This window comes from Malus domestica, chromosome 04 (assembly GCF_042453785.1).
Source record: "Malus domestica chromosome 04, GDT2T_hap1".
NCBI lineage: Eukaryota > Viridiplantae > Streptophyta > Magnoliopsida > Rosales > Rosaceae > Malus > Malus domestica.
The window spans coordinates 6,638,034-6,650,786 of record NC_091664.1 but is presented as its reverse complement, the minus strand read 5'-3'; the positions used below and the strand labels follow the sequence as shown (position 1 = coordinate 6,650,786).

At 37.6% G+C, this 12,753-nt stretch overlaps 1 long non-coding RNA gene across 1 annotated transcript; it reads left to right on the top strand.

Annotated features, from left to right (window-relative positions):
* Positions 1 to 625: 625 nt before the first annotated feature.
* LOC139195245 (uncharacterized) lies at positions 626 to 12,389 on the top strand. The gene is made up of 3 exons (XR_011579924.1): positions 626 to 1,321; positions 2,644 to 2,710; positions 11,842 to 12,389. It is a non-coding gene; the product is annotated as an uncharacterized lncRNA (long non-coding RNA).
* The last annotated feature ends 364 nt before the right edge of the window (positions 12,390 to 12,753 follow it).

The following is a 12,753-nucleotide window of genomic DNA, read 5'->3' as shown; positions in this document are numbered from 1 at the left end:
GACTAGTTTAAGTACAATAATGGCATTAGGGATTAATAGTAGGAGAATGATCTTCTTTTATAGTTGATGGGAGTCTCCAGCTTTTATCCGCGGTCGATGTGGGACTTTGTGAGCTTTATTATGACGTTGACATGTGTTGTGCTATGATTGGACTCCTAGTTGGAAGGAAACTCTTGTGCTTCAACAGGGGTGCCTTAACATGAGCCCCTCAGTGCGTCCTTGAAGGGATGACGTTGACCAGTGCTCGGTAGTTTCGAGATTAGTTAAGTATGGTACAAACAGTGCTCCCCTAAGTTTTTGAGTGAGGAAAGCTTCTCGGTTAGGGACTTGACAAATCCAATTCATTGAGTAATAAAAAAAACTTCTGAGTACTGAGGTGTAGTAGCATATAGTAGGATTTCCCCAAGTCTCCGATCGAGGAGAGTTACCGAATAAGATGTCTTACTCATTGCCAATTTGTCAAGGTTATGAAACTTTTTAATATTGCTCACTCCTTCATTCAAGTTGTAGTCCAAGACTTTTCATTTTAAGTTTTAAGGCCCAAAGTCTTGTAAGCTTAGGCAAAAGGCTTTCACTTTAATTCTCTTTTAAGAAAAGAAAAAAAAATTGCTTAGGCCTAAGGGAAAGGAGGTCCACTGCCTCATTAAGTACCTCATGGCCCAAGGAAAAAGTCAAAGAAAACCCAGCCTTTGTTCAAAATGGCCCGAGGCCTAGCCTTTGTCTGAAACCTTAACCCTTTATGCTTTGTATGTGCCTTCTTCCATAGTTTCTTGGAACTACCAAAACAAAATTCACGGTTGTCATTTCTAGACAAGCAGTCCCATACCCATTCGACTTCACCCATTCGTCATCCATTCGATTGCCCTCAACCCAGTCCTCCACCCTTTTCGACCTTGCCCCCCCCCACGACCAGGCCATCCCGTTCTGTTCAGAGGTCTACGGTGGACCTTCAGGTGTCATCGTAGGTGGCTGTGAACTCGCAGGTAGGTCAGAGATGGGTTCGCAGGTGGGCTAAGGGTCTGAGGGTGAAGCTTGTAAGTGATAACGTGGCTGGGAAGGTTTGAAGGCTGGGTTGTGCTCTTGGTTTGTAGAATTCGTGGTGGACGGTGAACAGTGTGTCTATTCAGAGCTTGTTGTGGTTTTAGGTTTGAAAGTGCAAAGGGGGTCATCATGGGGTGAGGTAGGTTGTTTCTAGGTTTTGATAAAGGCTGCCATGGGGTTTATTACAGTTGGGGCGGTGAGTGCCGCTGGTGAAGTTTGATCGAGAAGGAAAGAGCGAGAGGGAAATGGGAAGTATCAGTAGGGGTGTTGTTAAGCCAAGGTTATTTTCTGTTGGCATTGTCTGTACCCAATGTTAACATTGTTACTTGAATGTTTGACTGTATTTTTCTGTTATTTAATCCACCAACAGTTGCATATTCTTTCATTTAGTCAAACGTGCCTACCTCATTTTCTATCTATAGTGAATTCACCAACATGTTGTAATTAATTTGTAGATGTGGTCCCTTCTTTTCTACATATAGTTATGTCTCTTGCCTACAAGTCTTGATCATAAGTTAGACTTCACAGGGTCCCCACCTTTCATGTGACAGTATTTTAATCAGATTTGGGTGGTAGTTGTATTTGTTGTTGTAATTTTGAGTTTGAAAAATGGTTGAATGGGTATATGTTTATTGATCGTAGATTTTTGGTTGTAGGTTTTTGTTTGGACATATAGCTTGCATAGTTGAAGCTATTCGTAGGACATCATAAATTGATTTAGCTTCACACTATCTTGATCAAGAGTGTACGAAGCTTTTTACATGTTGCAGTGTTGAAGCTTTTTAGTTAAAGCTTTATAGGTGAAGCTTTATGGGTGAAGCCTTTAGGTTGAAGCATTTAGATTGAAGCTTTGTAGTTGAAGCCTTTAGGTTGAAGCTTTGTAGGTGAAACTTTTAGGTTGAAGTTTTATAGGTGAAGTTTTTAGGTTGAAGTTTTGTAGATGAAGCTTTTAGGTCGAAGCTTTTAGGTCGACGCTTTGTAGGTGAAGCTTTTAGGTCAAAGCTTTGTAGGTGAAACTTTTATGTCGAAACTTTATAGGTGAAACTTTTATGTCGAAACTTTGTAGGTGAAACTTTTAGGTTGAAGCTTTGTAGGTGACGCTTTGTTAGGCACCATAAATTGATTTTGCTTCACACTATCTTGATCAAGAGTGTGTGAAACTTTTACATGTTGGAGTTGCCTCCTATGTGTTGAAGCTTTTGTTGGGCACTATAAATTGATTTTGCTTCACACTATCTTGATCAACAATGTGTAAAGCTTTTACATGTTGTTGTCGTATTCTATGTGTGAAATTAATTAATGATTATTAATCAATTAATTAGTTGACTAATAACTAATTAATTAGTAATTAACAATTAATTAACTGATTAATAACTATTGAAATAATTATTAATTAGTTAACTAATTAGTAATTAATAATTAATAATTAAATATTTTTTGGTTTTTTATTTTTTAGTTTTTTATTTAGCTTGTGTAGAAGTCTCAAGGCTTGACATGTGGGGCTTTCTCATGGGTTGAGTTTGAATTTCTTTACCCATGTTGAACTATATAAGAAGGATGAGTTTCCACTTCTTACATTGCTTTCATTTGCTCATTTTGTAGTGATTTTTTGAAGATATAGTGCTCTCTAGTTGAGAAGGATTCCGACAGTGCTTGACACCATCTTCAGGTTGGTAGCCTTCTTAATTAGATCAAATGCTTTCATTCTTGTTGAATTGTTTGAGTTTCTATGCAATTGGTTAAGAACATAATGAACTGGTTGAGCTTTCTTCATGCCCTAGGAACCTTTTAGGTTTCGATCCTTTACGTAGTGACAAAGTTTGTTTCTATTTGTTGTAGATGTTAAAGCTTGGAGGTCCTAGTGATGCGGGCTCCCCTAGCTATAGCTTTAGGTTTGAGCCTGCAATGTCAGAGTCTTCAGGGCCTTTGTTAGAGTCTTGTGTAAAAGAAACATTGGATGACCTTCACGATCATCAAACATGCATTCCATTTCTTTCTCCCCAAGCTTCCGATGAAGGGATAAGTGAGAAGCGTAGGTCCAGGGATGTAACCTTATCCGATATTGGTTCTACCTCCTACATGTTGGGGGGGGGGGGATTGCTCTTGATGCCATACCCATCTTTCGCTCTGAGTTCATGGTGGACCACATAGATAAAAACTTGTTAGATAGTGAAGAGCAGTTTGAGGCCTGAAGGCAGTCATGTACCCAATAGTGTAGGAATGCGCTTGGTGCATGATGAAGAATTGCTCACTGAGCCGCCTAAGGGTCACGTTATGTTCTACACCCAGATACTAGTGACTTTAGGGCTAACGCTACCCTTGCACCCATGGCTGCAAAATGTGCTATCTCTTATTGGATATGCGCTTGGATAACTCAATCCTGGTTTATGGGATACCTTGATTTGGTTTTATATTATTTGGATGAAGTATGGATTAGATGAGCCTGCCTTCCATTAGTGGCGCTACTGCTATAAGATATGTCGGTTGAAGTCATGCACTGGCCATGCTGAGTATGTGACACAACCTGACTCAGATTGTCCACTAGGACTCTGAATCGAGTTGTGCTAGTTGACACCTGGAAGGTGACGAAGCTATAAAGTGTAATAATGTGGAAAATGTGAATGAATTTAAACCTAAAAATGCCTAAATACGAGAGTGCGCTGTGAGTGGGAACGAATCCATTTCACACGTGATGTCAAATCATAAGTAAAATACAATAGAGTGGATTGAGAATCCTACCATCGAAGGTAATCTCCAATACCAAGATTTGCCACGAATCCTCGTCGATAAGAAAGCTCAGCCATTAAAACCTGAAGGGTTGAAAAAAAAAAAACAAAGGTGAGTGGGCCTGAAAATAAAGTTTTAATAAAAACCTTCTGAAACGTTATAATCCCTCCATATAAAACCTGTATAATTTCCAGAAAATCATACTACGTATAAGTATGAAATCAAATGCAAATCAACAGTAAATCCAGAAAAATTCCTAAATCACTTCATATTGGCAGCAGCATAATAAAATTAGGTGCTCATCAATCTATGTTGACATACGAGTCGGAGTTTCCTAATGCAACATGTACGACTCATAAATCAATCTATGATAACACACAAGTCGGAGTTGCCTAATGCAACATGTATGACAGTGTCGGAGTTGCCTATCATTGCAACCTGTACGACAGTGTCGAAGTTGTACGACAGTGTCGGAGTTATATGACAGTGTTGGAGTTGCCTATTATTGCAACATGTACGACAGTGTCGGAATTGCATAAATAACAAATATAGTCATGCCATAACTCAATCATTTCAAATAACACCTGAACTTACCTGCATGTCCCACGTTCACCTTAGCACTTCAAAGCATTCACAAAAATTATATGTAGGTAATATGCATATGGATATGCCATGATGCAATCTAAAACTTAACCATATCATAGTATTTAAATATATACATATATGACGTGGCATAAAATGCATAAATCAATTTAAAAGCATTTGTGGAACTATCAATCATAAATATACGATAAAAAGGAAAGGACCCACTCACCTGAGGTCCGCACAACAAATCCCTAGCACAAATATCAAGGCGTCACGAACGATCGTCGCCTGTGACCAAATATTTAGTCACGTCTCAGAATTCTTATTGATAGAACACGTAACTTACATAAAACACATCCCCAAGGACGTTCTAGAATGATTTTAGACCCATTGACCAAAAGTCAACCGTCAATCAAAGATCAACGGTAGGGTCACAACCCTACGTAACTCAATCTGAAAGATCCGCATCTTGGATTTCCGATCCGTAACTGCTAAAGATCCACATTATTCTTTTAGAACATCATATTTAAGTTTCATTATGATCCAACGGTTGGATCTTTGCCAATTGCAAAATTCAAATGGCGGTCAACGTTTTATTTTCACGAACTTACAAATCCAATTCGGGAAGATTCGTACGTAAATTCTCAATCTGTAAGTTTCTAATATTCTCAAATATTACATACTATAATGTATTAAAGGTTGATGACGATCCAACGGTCGGATTGTCAATTCACATAATGTTCAAGTAACGGTCTTTATCAAAACTATGTTCAAACAATGAGATTTCATCAATCGGACTTCACCTATGGAATTGAGGTGTCAAACTTAGCTTAGGAAGGTCAGGGGTGACTCGGCACACGTGTCGTTGCCACGCGCCGCCGCACACGGCAGTTAGTCGCCCTGATTCGTTGAAAAATTCAACTATCTTAAAAAATTCTCAAATTTTATAGAAATGAAGATCTCTAAGAGTAGAGGAAGTTTTATACATGTGACCAAGTCCAATTTGGTCGGGAAAGGCTCCAATTTCACTCAAACCAGCCGAAACCCTAAAATGGGTGAACTTTGATTCTCCTTCCTCAGTGTTCCAAATGGTTGGGTCTTGTTCTTGGGTCCAAGGGAAGTTGATTAATGGTAGTTATGGGTGGTTGTACTTGTCGGATCGGAGGAATCACCGTCGAGCACCTCCGGTGCTCTGGTGAGGTTCTACACGGTTTTGGACCTAAAAACCTTCGAATTTGGGTGGAGATGGTAGAGGGGAGGTTGTAGAAAAGATTGCAGGTGATGGATGGTTGAGTTTCACCTGAAAAATGGATGAGATTGGCCGGAATTCACACTGGTTTGAAATCAGGTTGTTGCGCATGGACGGGTCGACGGGAAATGGTGGTTCTTTCTCACCTTTCCTGATTGGTCCTTCCTTTTTCCCCCCTAATCTCTGATTGGTCCTAAAAATAATATGATTGGGCCGGTCCTCAACCTTGATTGGTTAAAATTCCCACATGGTGGGAGTTTTAATCAATCTAAAATTCATAGCTTAGTAAAACGACTTCAAATGTCCGTAACTAAACCGTTAAAGCCCAGATTCGCAAACGGCTTTCACCTATGCTTTCGTGGCTTTGAGATCTATTCGGAGACATTAATTGTGACTTCAAACGGCCAACGAAAGTCAAACATCCTCGCCTCTAAGGGCATTTTCGTAAAATCACTACTTTAAATTTTATAAAACTTAAAATTAAGGAAGAGTTGTCACAATCTACCCCCATAAAAAATTTCGTCCCTGAAATTTAAAACCATTGTTATACAAAAGTAGTGAAAAGATAGCAGAGAAATAGATATGTAAGGAAGATATCAATTTAGAGTGGTTGCATAAAAGAGATTGTCATTCTGTCGCGATCAGATTGAAATGATTCTTTTTTCATGCCTCCAAACTCAAACTTTCCTTCTCCTTCAGTACAATACTATAATATACGCTTTTATAAAACATACAGTCAAAAATATTTATATATGTATAATAAGATCCTATCAAAATACATATATAATAACATAAAGTTATTGTACTGAAATTAAAACTGATCATAGACTATTTTTCACCTACGCACTCATTGCGTTACATGCTCCGAAGATAAGCATGTAGTATATTTGGGTCGAGCCTAGACAATGAATAACTAATTAAATAAGTAAATACAAATGCTAACGTAGAATGACCTACTTGTCTACTTGCTTAACAAACCCAACAAATAAGTTATTGATATTACGATTTGCAGCCCACAATACCAACAACTTACTGTTGTCTCGATAAGCAAGTAACAAATTCCCGAGGGTGCCATATTACCATATTGCCCCTCATTGGGAAATATACTTACATCGTCTGATCCAAGTCTCAATCGTGCTCATGCACTACCCTCACGGGTAACATAAACAATAATCATAATTTTTTATTATTTTTTATATCATAATCTCGATTATTCAAATACCTGTTCGCAATACTCATTTGTCAAACATGTTCCGTGCATAGAATCTCTATACCAAGGCTCAAACAATACCATAGCCAAACCAGAAATGTAACCGTAGTTACACATAACTCTAACCAAGGTAAGTGCCTACCATGACTGGCTAAAACTGTAAAATATTCAAAAGCAATATGTCCTTCAAGATTTGGATAGTAGCGACATACACACCACATAACCCAACAATGCAGTTCATAACACCATAGTGAGCAGGTTCATATTGAATTTCCCTCGAATTTAGCAAAACTACACCAATAAGAACCGTCAACAATTTGAAGGTCAAACAAGTCCAACAAATCTAGAATACAAGGTAATTGAAATTAACGTATGACATCTCGCTACAACGGTAGCTTCTAGAACATTCAATCACCAACAGTTAAGATTCGTTTAGCAGATTATTTGTTGGGTGATTGAGAAATTAATGTTCACGACTAAATGTCAATGTCGTAGCAACTGCTCTAGAAGATTTTCCTGTTTGAAAAATAATACAAAGTGTAGTAGGGTAGACATAGACCCAAAATTGATTATAATACCTTCCAGCACAAAGAGATGAATATGGAATCCTCACCAGAATAGACACTAGTCTAAATGCCCGAGAAATCTAATAATTTCATGAATGAGGAATTTTTCCAAGTGGTAAAAAATGTAGTCCCTCTGGACCAATGAAAAATGGGTTGACTTGTCAAGTCGATCTATAAACATCGAAACATCATCATCATCTCCACATGTACAAGATACCTCATACCGAAAGTGTATGATGATATTTCCCAACTCCCTTCATATACAAGAAGTGATTATGACTATTCAAACCATTTCTTGATATCTCGCAAGTGACGTCAAAACAATACCTGTGAATTCCAACTGAGGCAGGATAGGACAGGTCGAAAGTGTTCAAGTATTCATATGTCTTTTGTTGCATTAAGTAGTAATTACATTTGCACAATCGGGATAATACACGATAGTGCAATCGTAGAAGTTGATTTAGTTCTTCCATCATCACTATCAGAAATTTTAGCTTATCTCAAATGAAGATGTATTTGAGAAATCTAATGTTGGTAAAGGTTCTAGATACGTTCTCACCGAGAAGTGTCATCCGATATTTCAAATGAAGGTAATAACACTTGACTCTAGTAATGAATAGGATGGTTCATTTTGAACGGTTTTAACCGTTGGAAAGTATAAGCGATTTTTCGTCATGCTGCCTCAACACAGTCGAATCATTCGGAGAACACGTCATCATGGATTTCTAAATGATCAATGTCATCAAAAGGTGTAAAGAAAAGGTAAGGTGAGACAACAGTGAAACTTTATTCATAATTAACATCCCAAACCAAACTAAATTTCCTTGGTCGACAAGTGAGGAAAAACTCTATAGTAAAAAAAATCGATAACAATTTGTCAATAAATTCGACAAGACCAAAGATTGTCTCGAATTTCACAACACTTGGTGAGAATTCCAACTTTCTTATGCTACTACCTTTTTGGAGAAAAGAAAAGAATATCATTTACAAAAATCACATCTCTCAGGAGAAGTACCAATTTACACAAAGGTGATATTTGAGGAATTTGATGTGAAGCTGACTGTTGATAATTGGAGAATTTAATCTCGTTACTAGAATAGGTGAGATAGTCGTCTACAAGACTATTATGAATTCGTCAAACTATAGAAGGAAACTCGAGTTACAAAGGTTGGTCGATTAGACCATCAACTCAAAGTAAGGGATAACGGTTTTTAATCCTTGTCTGAGGAAGTTGCTAAAATCTAGGTACGATCCTAAAGCTCAGTCTTTCACCTTCGCAGATGGATTTGAGATTTCCAAGATAAAGTGTTTATTAACCAAGTTCTTTCAATGAAGTAGGACTTGTTTGAAAAGTCATAAGGAAAACTGATATAAGAGTCGTTTGATAAGAAATAGAGAGAATAAATGTGATGTTAACAAGGTGGGTCAATGGTGTATTCATTCAGTGGCATCTTAAGTAAAAATTTGAGAATTGATGCCATAGGTAAACATCCTCAAAACATATTATACTACTAACCAACTCTACTGCACTGTCTTCACAGTTTTCTCGACACTCAAATCACTCAAACAGAGAGATATCATCTTGTATTTTGATTCTATTGTCTATTTGAGGAAGTGAGGGAGAGATGGCTAGTCGAAGAAGTTTTGATTACCTAAATAGGTAATATGGTTAACCTAACCATGAGTTTACTGTCTTAATACAAAGTTTGCCCCTAACTTTATGAGATTTAGTTTCTTAGGCTTCAGCAGTAACTATTAGTCAGTCTATTTGGTCGCGCTCTAATTAACAGATTTATGATTTTTGATATTGTTCGTTACCCTGAAACTGTGATCCAACATTTTGGCATAGAAGTATCACTTCCAGATACTAGCATGTGTCGGATATCAGAAGTTCTACTGCTTGAATGCTGGCTAACAGTTCTAGGATATTGAACAATATCATCAATCAGTAGCGCCACCATAGACTAGTTACATATTAGAGCCCGTTTAGGTGGATGGTTTAAGGTGATTGGTAAAGAACTGGTACTAAGAGCTGGTTCCATAATTCGAGGGAAAATACATACTACTTCGGGGATTTCTACTAACCATAGATATAACAATTCTTACTCCCGTGCCAATGCTCATCAAAATGACGAGTATAGCACCAAAAGTAATGTGGGAAATTAGTATTGGTTTGAGTGTTCTAAAGTTAGAAAAATAGAATTTTCTAGTAATCTACTTTAGAACAGACTTAAACAGAAGTCGATCTTCCTCCTGAAGATCCGAACTGATCATTAGTGTCACGTTCTGATCCCAACATATGTCGAGAATCGACACATGACAAGGAAAATAACGTTCGTTGAATACGGTATAAGTTACGGAATGAAATACTTTAACTGATAACCCAAAATAATGTGAAGGTGGCTAAGTTCTCCACAAAATATTTACAAATAATTACATCCCAAAAAGAAGCATAATGTTTGCTTTACTAAGAACAAGTATGAGGTGCTCAAAAGAAAGTCCCAAAAGATAAAGTACAAGAGTGAAACAAGGGTAACCTAACGCTCCAAGTCTCTGATAACTGCACTGCTACTCCCACCTACAAACTTCTCGGAGTCTACTCAAACCTGTCACCTGTACGATTAGTGCCTACACCATCAGAATGGTGCACCAGGCAAACAACAACTTGGATAAGTTAGGAAGCTTATGAGAGTGACAATAATATCAAGTATGTGAGAATAATGCTAATGCCAACCATCAAACACAGTTTACATATCTTGAATATAAATCATTCATAAGAAATAAATACCAACTTTTGTAAACCCCGAAGGAGTCACCTAGACATCCAACGGTTCGTCTGAAACCAATCACAACATCTCACAACCATCTTCTCATACAACACAATGAAAAGTAGAGTTAGAGCGACATAGTTTGGCCGAAGCCTACACCTTTGAAGCCATCTCAATTCAAATTCAATAAATCCTAAGGTGAGTACGATCCCGGACCTTCTCTCAACGGAATCGCGAAATAAGAGGGATTCAGGACCATCTCTCAACGGAATCCAAGTGGATACGATTCTGGACCCTCACTCAACGGAATCGCTAAGTACAATACATAACAATAACTAAATGAAACTCAAATTAGATATGATTCTGGAACATCACTCAACGAAATTGCGGAATAGAAAGGATTCCGGACCATCTCTCAACGGAATCCGAGTGGATACGATTCCGGACCATCACTCAATAGAATCACAGAATACCAACAACCAAAATGTACGACGACTCAAAGAAATGAGACCAGCACAGGCTACTTAATTTACAAAAACTCAACAAAGGGAGATTAGGCACAATTACTAAATTTAGAACCAATCACCGAAGCGGAAAGTGAAACAATATCGAAGCAACAAATCCCCATCATAATGGTTAACGGTCCATTACTAGTCCTCACATTAATCTCAACATGCCAATCATAGAAATCAAACCACATTTCCAATATACATGCCACACCCCATTTCATAAACATAAATTGATGTCAAAGTATTGGAATAACAATTCAATAGAACATATTCATAAAACCAATTCATATCCACACAGGATCATAATTATGACAACCTGGTAATTACCAATATCACATATATTAAAGTCACTCACCTAGAGTCCGTGTTAATGTACCCTAGCACGATAGTCAAGGCATCACGTTCTATCACCGCCTAACAAAGCACAAGTCCACATTTAGATTTCCTTCGATAATTCACATACTAAAAAATCCTCATATGTCTCCCACAACAATATTTAATGAGGAATCGAACTGTCGTTCTAATGTAGGGTCCATGATCTTATGTCATTTGCTTCGTAAAATCCAATCACTAGATTTTCACTTATAAGTCCCTAAGGTCCTTAAACAATATCTACAATATCATACTAAAATTTGGTGTCAATTCAATGATAAGATCATCAATTGTTAGAATAATCAAGTGGCAGACCTTATCGATAATATATACAATCAACAGCATTTTCATAAATCGAATGTCACATATCGGAAAATTTTACAAGAATGAAGATCTCAACAAGTAGAGTAAACTTTATACCTGTGGCTGAGTCCAATTTGGCAGGAAAGGCCCTCAAATTGGCTCGCACCCAACGAAACCCTGAGGTGGGTGTTCTTCAATTCGACTTTCTTGGTATTCCAACGCCCCAACCACCATTTACTTCTGTTGGATTCATGCTAATCATTGTCGATGTTCCTAAATGGGATACTAATTCATTTTATACATTTCTTTTGTAAGTCTCTTTTGGTGACAACGAGTTGATGAGACTTTGCGATTGAACGTGCTAAAGCATTAGTGTTAGAAAATGTTTAGTTTCGGAATATTTTGGAGCTTTGAATCATCTAGTATTCAAGATAATGACTACTTTTTGTTTTTAGAAGCTTTACTTTGTAATCATATGGATTATAATTAAACACTTGTTTGGGTGTAGCAGAAAAATATCATTCATTTCAATTGCCGGGGGTGTCACTAAGAAGCTCAAGGATAGAAAATCAAGGTACTAGGCGGACCAATGTTGAAGCCATCACTCATGATATTGCTACATCAACGGAGACTTCTCACAATGTGGAAGTGCAGACTATAGAGGATAAAAGTTCAAAAAGGTGGCATAGAGTACAACGACATTGTGAGGGACAGTAATAGTTCGAATCAGTGGATACTGGGCAATTTCTTCTGCAAAACATTATTGTTTGTAGCTGTAGGGGGAGTGCTTCTGATCCGCAAGAATGAGGATGTTGAAAACCTAAAGAAACTACTCGAAGAGACGACGTTTTATGATAAGCAATGGCAAGCAACCTGGCAGGACGAGACGCCGGCTAGCAGTAGCAAGAATAAGTAGTTGAATTGTTGATGTTGAGTTTGGACTTTTGAATTTGGATTGTCTTCTTCTTTATTCCTTCGAGATTCTATGTAATTTCTATGTGCTAGTGGATAATGAAGATTCGGTATTCAACCACTGTATTATGGTCCCTTTTGTTAGTACCTGTGTGTTTACATTGATAAGTCAACTTAGAAATTTTCGGTAAATATGATTTCCTTGTTAAATAGAGTGGCGTTCCACGAGGGGAAAATGAGATTGTATTGTTGGGAATGAACCCTTATCACGACGTTGAGTCACCGTGCTAAGCTTACGATACCATTACTGTGATGTTTTAGATGTATGTTAAATTCTCTCGACAGTAAGCGAAGAAGATAATGATCAATTACGAAAACACACCAAGATTCGTGTGATTCAGTTCAGCAAATTTCTGCCTTAGTCGACAAAGAGTTTTCGGGTCGCAATACAAGAGAAAAGAGCCAATACAAGATGGTATTACGATTCTCCGAGACCCTTTTAGTTAAGGAA